This window comes from Lathyrus oleraceus, chromosome 7, assembly GCF_024323335.1.
Source record: "Lathyrus oleraceus cultivar Zhongwan6 chromosome 7, CAAS_Psat_ZW6_1.0, whole genome shotgun sequence".
NCBI classification, from domain to species: Eukaryota; Viridiplantae; Streptophyta; class Magnoliopsida; order Fabales; family Fabaceae; genus Lathyrus; species Lathyrus oleraceus.
In genome coordinates, this window is record NC_066585.1 from 366,761,412 (window position 1) to 366,769,550 (window position 8,139).

At 34.0% G+C, this 8,139-nt stretch overlaps 1 long non-coding RNA gene across 1 annotated transcript; it reads left to right on the forward strand.

Annotated features, from left to right (window-relative positions):
- The first annotated feature begins 2,078 nt into the window (after positions 1-2,078).
- On the forward strand, positions 2,079-4,837 carry LOC127106477 (uncharacterized). Its single transcript, XR_007795404.1, has 2 exons — positions 2,079-2,692; positions 3,932-4,837. It is a non-coding gene; the product is annotated as an uncharacterized LOC127106477 (long non-coding RNA).
- The last annotated feature ends 3,302 nt before the right edge of the window (positions 4,838-8,139 follow it).

Consider the following 8,139-nt stretch of genomic DNA (forward strand, 5'->3'; position numbering starts at 1 on the left):
TGTTAGCCGATACGTGGACTAACAGGCCGCCACTGTAGGGTTTTGGCTAAAAAAGGAAGGAATTAAGTGTTTGGGGTTGTTTGCCCAAACAACTCTAGGTATGAAATGTGGATTGTTCGTTAGGCGTCCTAAAAGGATATGTATTGAATTCTAAGGAAAGTGTATTTCGATGTCAAAGAGACAGATATGTCACTGGGTGGACGATTTATGATCGAAAGTAGGTAATGGATTATGAAAGATATGGATGATGTCCTAAGGCGGAGGAGGAATAATTAGAAGTATGCTCGCCAAGGATTCGCATCCTCGTGCCTACGTATTCTCATTGTGCAATGAGAAAGTCAGAGTAATCGTAGATCAGAACTACGTGAATGGAAATGGATATATTCGTCTAAGCAACAGGGTCTCACAAGACAAACACCAAGTCAAGGAATGATTGTAGTATTGGAGTGCAAGGAGTTGTGTGTCACTTGCTGGGGAATCAACAATTCGAGATCGAATAAGGATAGTAGCTTGGATCCAAGAGAAGGATAAACTCTTAATTGAAGAGCAAGGTAAGCATTTACCAATACGTGGACTAGCAGGCTGCCACTATAAGGTAAAGCCAAAAAGAAAGACTGAATTAAGTGTTTGGGGTTGTTTGCCCAAACAACCCTCGATTGAAGAGATTGACTGTTATTAGGACGTCCTAAAAGGAGTCCAAGGAGTCCAAGGAGAAGTATGATTGATCTTGAAAAGATGGTATTGGTTGTGTGAATAGAGAGTGATCCATAGGATAGAAAAGGTAGATTGATAAATAAGATAGCTCGCGAAGAAACCGGGTTCTCCTGCCTACGTACCCTTATAGTGCAATAAAGAAATCAGAGCTTCCGTAGTTCAGCCCACTAGGGCCGAAAACAAATTGATTGGAGGCAAGAAGAGATGTATGATTGAAATTGAATTGATTAGAATGGAATGGAGAGTGAAGTGATAAGAGACTTGATAGTCGATTGATAGGAATCACACTAAAGTCTATGAATAAGGGCGAACACTTTGAATATTTGGGGCATATGCCCCATACGCAAAGTCGCTCTAGACAAGGGTAGGAGAGGTTCCCTCTCATCATTCCTTATTATTTAAGACTTGAAACGCATGATACTTCTCTTGACTGACAAGTTGTTGGTGTAGAACCCTTGTCGTTGATCCTTGTGTTGATGTTGAACTTGTATGAAGAAGACTTGGTAGTTTAATCGATTCATATTATACTAAAGTCTATGAATAAGGGCGAACGCTTTGAATATTTGGGGCATACGCCCCATACGCAAAGTCGCTCTAGACAAGGATAGGAGAGACTACATCTCATCATTCCTCATTACTTAAGGCTCGTTTCATACAATTTGAATTGTATTTACCAAGTGTTGACCTTTGTAATGCTTGAGAAGTAGTCCACTTTGCTAGCTATGCTTGATTGATGTTGACTTGAAGTCTTGATCTTTCACTTGAACCTTGAGGTTTTGAGCTCCAGAGATTCAGCATATCCACAATAGCTTGAGCGTAATGAACTTGCCATATCAAGTGACAAAGGCTCTTTCAGTCACTTGAATTAGGCTAGGGGCTTACAACACGATTACAAAGGATTTGGTTGACCAAAGTGACCTTTGGTCAACACTAATCAATGGGATTAAAATAATAGTTGAATTATATATAATAATAAATACTATTAAATTAATCAACTAAGTGACATTTAGACGATTCTAATTAAAATCCTAAGCTAAAGGCACATGCATAAAAATCAATATTCCCTAATTAAAAAGCCCTAAGCTAAGGGAGCATGTATTTATGGGCCATGATTTGATTAAAATTTTATGTCAAAGATCTAAATCTAAAGGAACATGCGATTGTTGAAAGACACGTTAATCACAAAATCCTAACAAAGTTTATACAAGGATGAAATTGATTAAACATTAATTGAGAACAAACAAAAATCCACCTAATTGAAATTCTATAATTATAAGTAATTCTATCAATCTCAATTAACACTATAAATTTAATAATCCTAAAATTCTAATTAGATCTAAATTCTAAAATCTAATATTCTAAATCTAAATAAAAAATTTCTCAGTCCTAATTAATTTCTATGATTTCTAATTAGCATAATTGCTCTAAAGTCCTAATATGCTAAAGATCTAAATCTAATATTCATATTAGGGGCTAATTAACACAGCCAAGGGTAATCTCGAGCCCAATACCAACTCACAGGGAGAAGAGGTCCGTGCTATACGCGTTTCATCCCACAAACAAAATCGGAAGGCTTAATCCATATGCATGTACTTCGACCCGAAAAACATTCCTACACCGTGCCGGAGTCGCCTCCGGCGGCGAAATTTCAACCATACACTATCAAACAACAACATCTCCATCTTATGTTCATCTACACGAAATCCTTAATCAACACAAACGGCTCAAAACCTTAATTGCCTATTTCAGAAATTAAGCATCGACCAGTTGGAATTAGAACCCCAGGTGCGAGGGCTTGGCTTCCGTTCACGTCAGGCTATAAATTGGTAACAAGAAAAACGTGAATCAAGTACGATTTCCTACCTGCGAGGAGGAGAATTTCCTCGGTGATTGTTGAATTCGGAACTGTGGACGAATGTGCCGAACCTGTATGAAGATCCTCAGGTACTCTTGCGACGCCCCTCTCCTTCCTCTTCATGTAAGTGTTTCCTTCCTCCTTCCGCTTCTTCTCCTCCGTGCTTCTTCTCTTTGTGTTGTGTTCCTTGCGTTTGGCCGCTTCGGTTGGCGGTTCCGATGCGCTGTTGAGAGAACTTGGCGTGTGGTCTAAGCTCCGCCGATTGAAGCTTCCACGTGAAGCTTCAATGGCGTCTTACTGGAAGAGCTTTGGTGAGGGAGAAGGTGGAGATGCGGTTCTGCAATGCGATAGTGTGAGAATTGGAGATTGGTGATTCTGAAACTCCAATGATTGGAGAAGGTCATCAATATATAGTGATGAGTCTGCAACTGATTAGGGCATGTTAGTTTCATTAGGGTAGGTGCCCGGAATTTCGGTTAGAAACTCTCTGTTAAAGATGAGTCGATCTTGTTAAGTTGGTGAGAGTCGGTTAGAAATCCAGTTTGAAGTGGAGTGAGGATTCACTCGAAATTACCTTGAAATCAGGAATTAGTTAGTTAGTTAGAGTTTGTTATAGGTTAGTTTTAGTTGTTAATTGATGTTAGTTAGTTGAGAATTGGTCAGTGAATGATATGGAGTTGGGATTGAAATTCAAACATGATTAATTAGTTGAATTTAAAATGAAACTTAAATAGTGAAAAAAATGCCCATTTTAAAACTCAAACTGAAAACTAAATGAATTATTGATGGAATTATTTTTCTAATTTCTGTTACTGCTATGGGTGTGATGTGGGTTGTTAGCCCGAGTTATGAGAAATATGATTTCTATTAAAATTTCGGTTATAAGTCGGTGAATGTTAGTAGAGTTAGGTTGGTTTAAATTGAAACTAGTTTCTAATTTTGTTTTACATTTTGTTGAATGATTTAGAGAAAGAAGAAAAAAACTTAGTTAATCTAACTAGAGACGGTTATAGAAGTAATTAGTTGATTGTTAATCAAGTCGAACCTGCTATCGAACTTGGTGTCATTACGAATGAATCTATTATATGCTTATGATGGTTTTGATTCTTCGCATTGTATCTCCATTGGTTTATCGTGTAACTTTAATTAAATTCTGTTACATTAGAACGTGTCGGTTAATTCTAATTCCGTTAAATCTATCTGACGTGATTCTTTCTTAATTAGTAATATTTTCACACGTAACTGATTAATTGATTGAGACCACCAAAATGAGTTGATCAGTGCACTTAGCCTGGTGTGAGTGGCCTTGGTATGATGTTCTGTTAATCATTACTTACAAGTGATTTTTTTCATGTTTTTCAGGGCCTGCTGCTTGATTATTCTGGTGTGGCAGTTCAGGTTTAATGATTGCGTTCTGCCGTCTTACGTAGGTATGCCAGTTGCATTGCGTTTCATTTCAGCAGGTCGAATTTGCGGTCGAAGGGGTGAAATTTAGAGAGCTTGGTGTAGATTTGAAATGGATAACTTGTATATGTTATAGGGCCCGTTTGTTTTGGCTTTTTTTAAAAATGATTTTTATAGTGTTATATATTTTAGTATAAAAAAAATTTACAAAGAAATTTTTCATAAAAGCTTCAAATGAAAATTTTGTTTAAATAGTTATTCTTAAAATGTTATTTTAGGCATTTTATCATTTTATCGAAACTTTTTTTGGATATCAAAATTTCAAAAAATCACTTAATTTTGAAACTATTTCAAATAGCTTTTTCTAAAAATCATTTTTGAGATACAATTTTTTTAAAAAATTGTGATTTTAACTATATTTTGATCTTCAATAATGTATATTTATATTATACAATGGACAATTCAATCTTTTAATTTATAAAAAATAAATTTAGAAAAACTTATAATATTTTGAAAAACATTTTTGTAAAATCCATTTTCAAAAATACAAAGAAAAAATCCATTTTTTTAAAGCTAAAACAAACTGGCCTTTAATTTGGTTTGTGTAGATTGAAAATTGGTTTGGTTAAGTTGAGTGTTAGGTGAAGTTAATTGGAATTATTTGCTGAGGCATGTTAGTTTGTTTAGAAACTGTTAGTCTAGTAAGAACAGTAGATGGAAAATAAGTTAACAAGGGTTTATGCTAATGGTTTTTTAGCGGCTAATGGTCTGCTATTTTCTATGGAAACCCTGTTAAAAAAGATTGCATATTAGTAACTACTTTGGAAACTGCATAAATTGCTTCAATGCCCTGTTGAAATCTCACTATTGTTAGCATTGGTTAGTTGCAGGTTGAAAATTCATTATCATCCATTTTATTCATCTCTTTCGAATGGTTTGAAATAGTTTTGAGTCTTCTATGCGCATTTCAGATCAATGCAACATGTTGATAACCAATAACCCCTATTTCAAAAATAAAGAATATTATACCATTAACATACTTAAGAATGCTATTGTTATATCATCAAGCTTGCATGTTCGCATCCATACCCATTATACCTTAGTAACTTCCTCAGCATATTCAATTCTCCTCAACTTGGAAACTCTTCAATTCATAGACTATGCTGTTTTAATTGTATACACACAATTGGCATTCATACGAATAGCCAAGACTAGTAGTAGTACACAAAACATATGGAATTAAAGAATTGTGATAAATGGATATTGAAAAAAATGGATAATTGGATTATGACATTGGGTATTGATTTTAAAACTAAGATAATAAAAATTAATTTAATTAGAATTAATTACTTTGAAAACTCTATAATTAATTTGATTCTAACATAAAGATCGATTAGATTTTGAATCAATCAAGATTAAATTGAGGATTGAAGCTAGATTTATTTTGACGATAAAATCAAGTCAAAAGTCAATTAAAAATTGAAATGAGACAATTGATTTGGAGTTAGGCTTAATCAATTAGAAATTAAAATCAAATGAAATTAAATTAAAATCAAAGATATTATTAAAAATTAATTTCAAATAAAAACAAATGGAATTAACAGTACCGTGATCAAAAGGCATAGATAATGATTGACGCTATTAGAGTCGGGTCAATATAGACTTATGAATGGATGGTTGATTTTGATCAACTGGTTGACCAAAAAGTCAAAAGTTAACCAAAGTTAACTGCAAGCTAGAAATCAGTGATTCCTTGCATAAAATGGGATTGCAAAGAATGCACTAAAGACTCGAGTCAAAGACGCAGGATTTTAACCCTAAACCAAATGACGCCCCAAACAAGAAAGACATGTAAGCCAAGAGTCGTTCCCCAATGAATTAGGGTTTTGAATCCACATAATGAGCGATCCTCAGTTGCCAGCTTTGAATCTATAGATGCTTGTATTAGCATGAATGCATGATGCATATGAATACAGATGAATATGTGCATATGAATTCCAAGTCGTTGGTTGAATGAAAAGATGAAACAGAGAGGGTAAATTTTGGGGTACGACAATGTGATGTGTGTGATCGTATCCAGGTGGATTCGATTGTAGGTAACAAATACTTTGTCACATTCATATATGATTTTAGTCGGAAATTGTGAACTTACCAGATCAAGAAGAAAAGTGAAGTGATTGAGGTATTTTCCAAGTTTAAATCTATGGTCGAAAGCTCAAGATTTTGAGGACTGGTGGTGGTGGAGAATTTGTGTTGAAATACTTCGACACATTATGTGAGAAAGAAGGGATTGTGCATGAGGTGGTTTCATTCTACACTCCACAATAAAATGGAACCGCTAAAAGAAAAAAATAAAACCATCATGAATATGGTGAGAAGTATGTTGAAAGACAAGCATCTACCCAAAGAATCATCTAGAGAAGTTGTGTCGACTGCAACATACATTTTGACTCTTTATCACTTAAAAATAATACTAATTTAAAAAGTTTTCAAGATTTACGGGGATGAGAATTATAGATGTGGGGTGGAAGGGAGATGGCTCTTAATATGTCTATTTGTGTTGTTTATGTGGGCCTTTTTTTCTTTACGAAAATGAGGCAATTGAAGAATTGGGATACTTTTAACACCATTTTTTTTATTAAAGTCACCACCATCCGTTTTATTTTTTCTTTATGTTGAAAATACTATCTTCCTTTTCTTATTTATTCCATAAAAAAAATTCATCTTTATTGACTCTATTCCCAAAAATGCCTATTTTGTTTTCCTTTCAATAGTGTGGATTTTCGTAAAGGTTGTATGCTAGTGTTTTGGTTTGGACGAGAACGATAAGAAAGGAAATTTCTTAAGGTGAAACTTGCTATCCATTTGTATAATTTGTTAAGAATATAATTCTTTGTGTCAAATCACCATTTCGACAGAGTCTATTATTGTCGAAATGCTCTGTATGCAAAAATTGTATAGCTGTAAAAAAGAAGAGTATATCGACAGAAGGTTAAACTTATCATTTATTTTGTGTTTCGGCTTAGTTAGTTAGTTAGAGTTTGCTTGGTTAAAAAGAAAACTCAACTATAAATAGGGAGGTACCCTATCATTGTAAGGTGCGAAGAAAAGTTGAATAAAGTCTCCAGTTTGAAGGTAGAGAGAAACTATGCAGAAAAATTCTCCCTTTTCCCCTTTTCTCTCAAACTCTAATTTCTCTTTTCTTTCTCAATTCATCTTTTTCATTTCTTCTTTAATATTCGTTGCAACCAAGACGTGGTGAAATTCTCCAAGTTTGATTTGAAATTCTCCAAGTTTTTGGTGAAATTCCGACATAATTGGCTTAGCCAAATTTTGAGCATTATACCTAAAAAGAAATTTATTTCTACATTAAAATAATAATTGTTAACTTATCTTGAGGGATATTCTTATTATTATGTATTGGAAGAGAATATGATGAAAGGTTGATAATGATGATGATTAGCATTATTTGAAAATCAAGCATTTTTACCCGAATTTTGTAAATTCCCGGTGAAGAAATATCGAAAATTTTGAAAATTCTGGTAGTTTCCTGGAAAATCCAACACCCATATCATAAATTATTGAAATTTTCAGAAAACTACTAAAACTTCCGAAAATTTTAAATTTTTTGGTATACCGGAAATTTTGCCCATACTCAAAATTTTCGGTAGTAGTGCCGAAAAATGTTTTACTTGTGTGGTCCAGAGTCGGAAGGGTCTTCTACATATTCTTGTACATACTTTACACAGTTCTTCACCACTGGCGCGATATGTTTTCTATGTAACAAGTTTAATTTAAATGTTTTCCCGTCTCTATGATATTGATAGTATACTTTTTATATATTATAATTGACAAATATTTGAGTTCCGATCTGAAGTACTAACATGGGCACAAACTATTCATAAACAACATGGTAATATTATTGTGATTGTTCGTTCTGATATTGCAAATGGGAAGCGAGGTAGGAAAGATAAATTGATTATGGGTTGTAAGAGAGGGGGAACTACAAAAGGAAGAATACATCTGAAAGCAATAATTCCTCATAAGGCATTTATAGTATGAAAGTTAAATGTTCTTTTAGGCTGGGATGAGTGTCAAGTGGTAGTAGTTGGAAGGTGATGGTTAGGTGTGGGTTTGCACAATCATAAACTATCTAAGGATTTAGA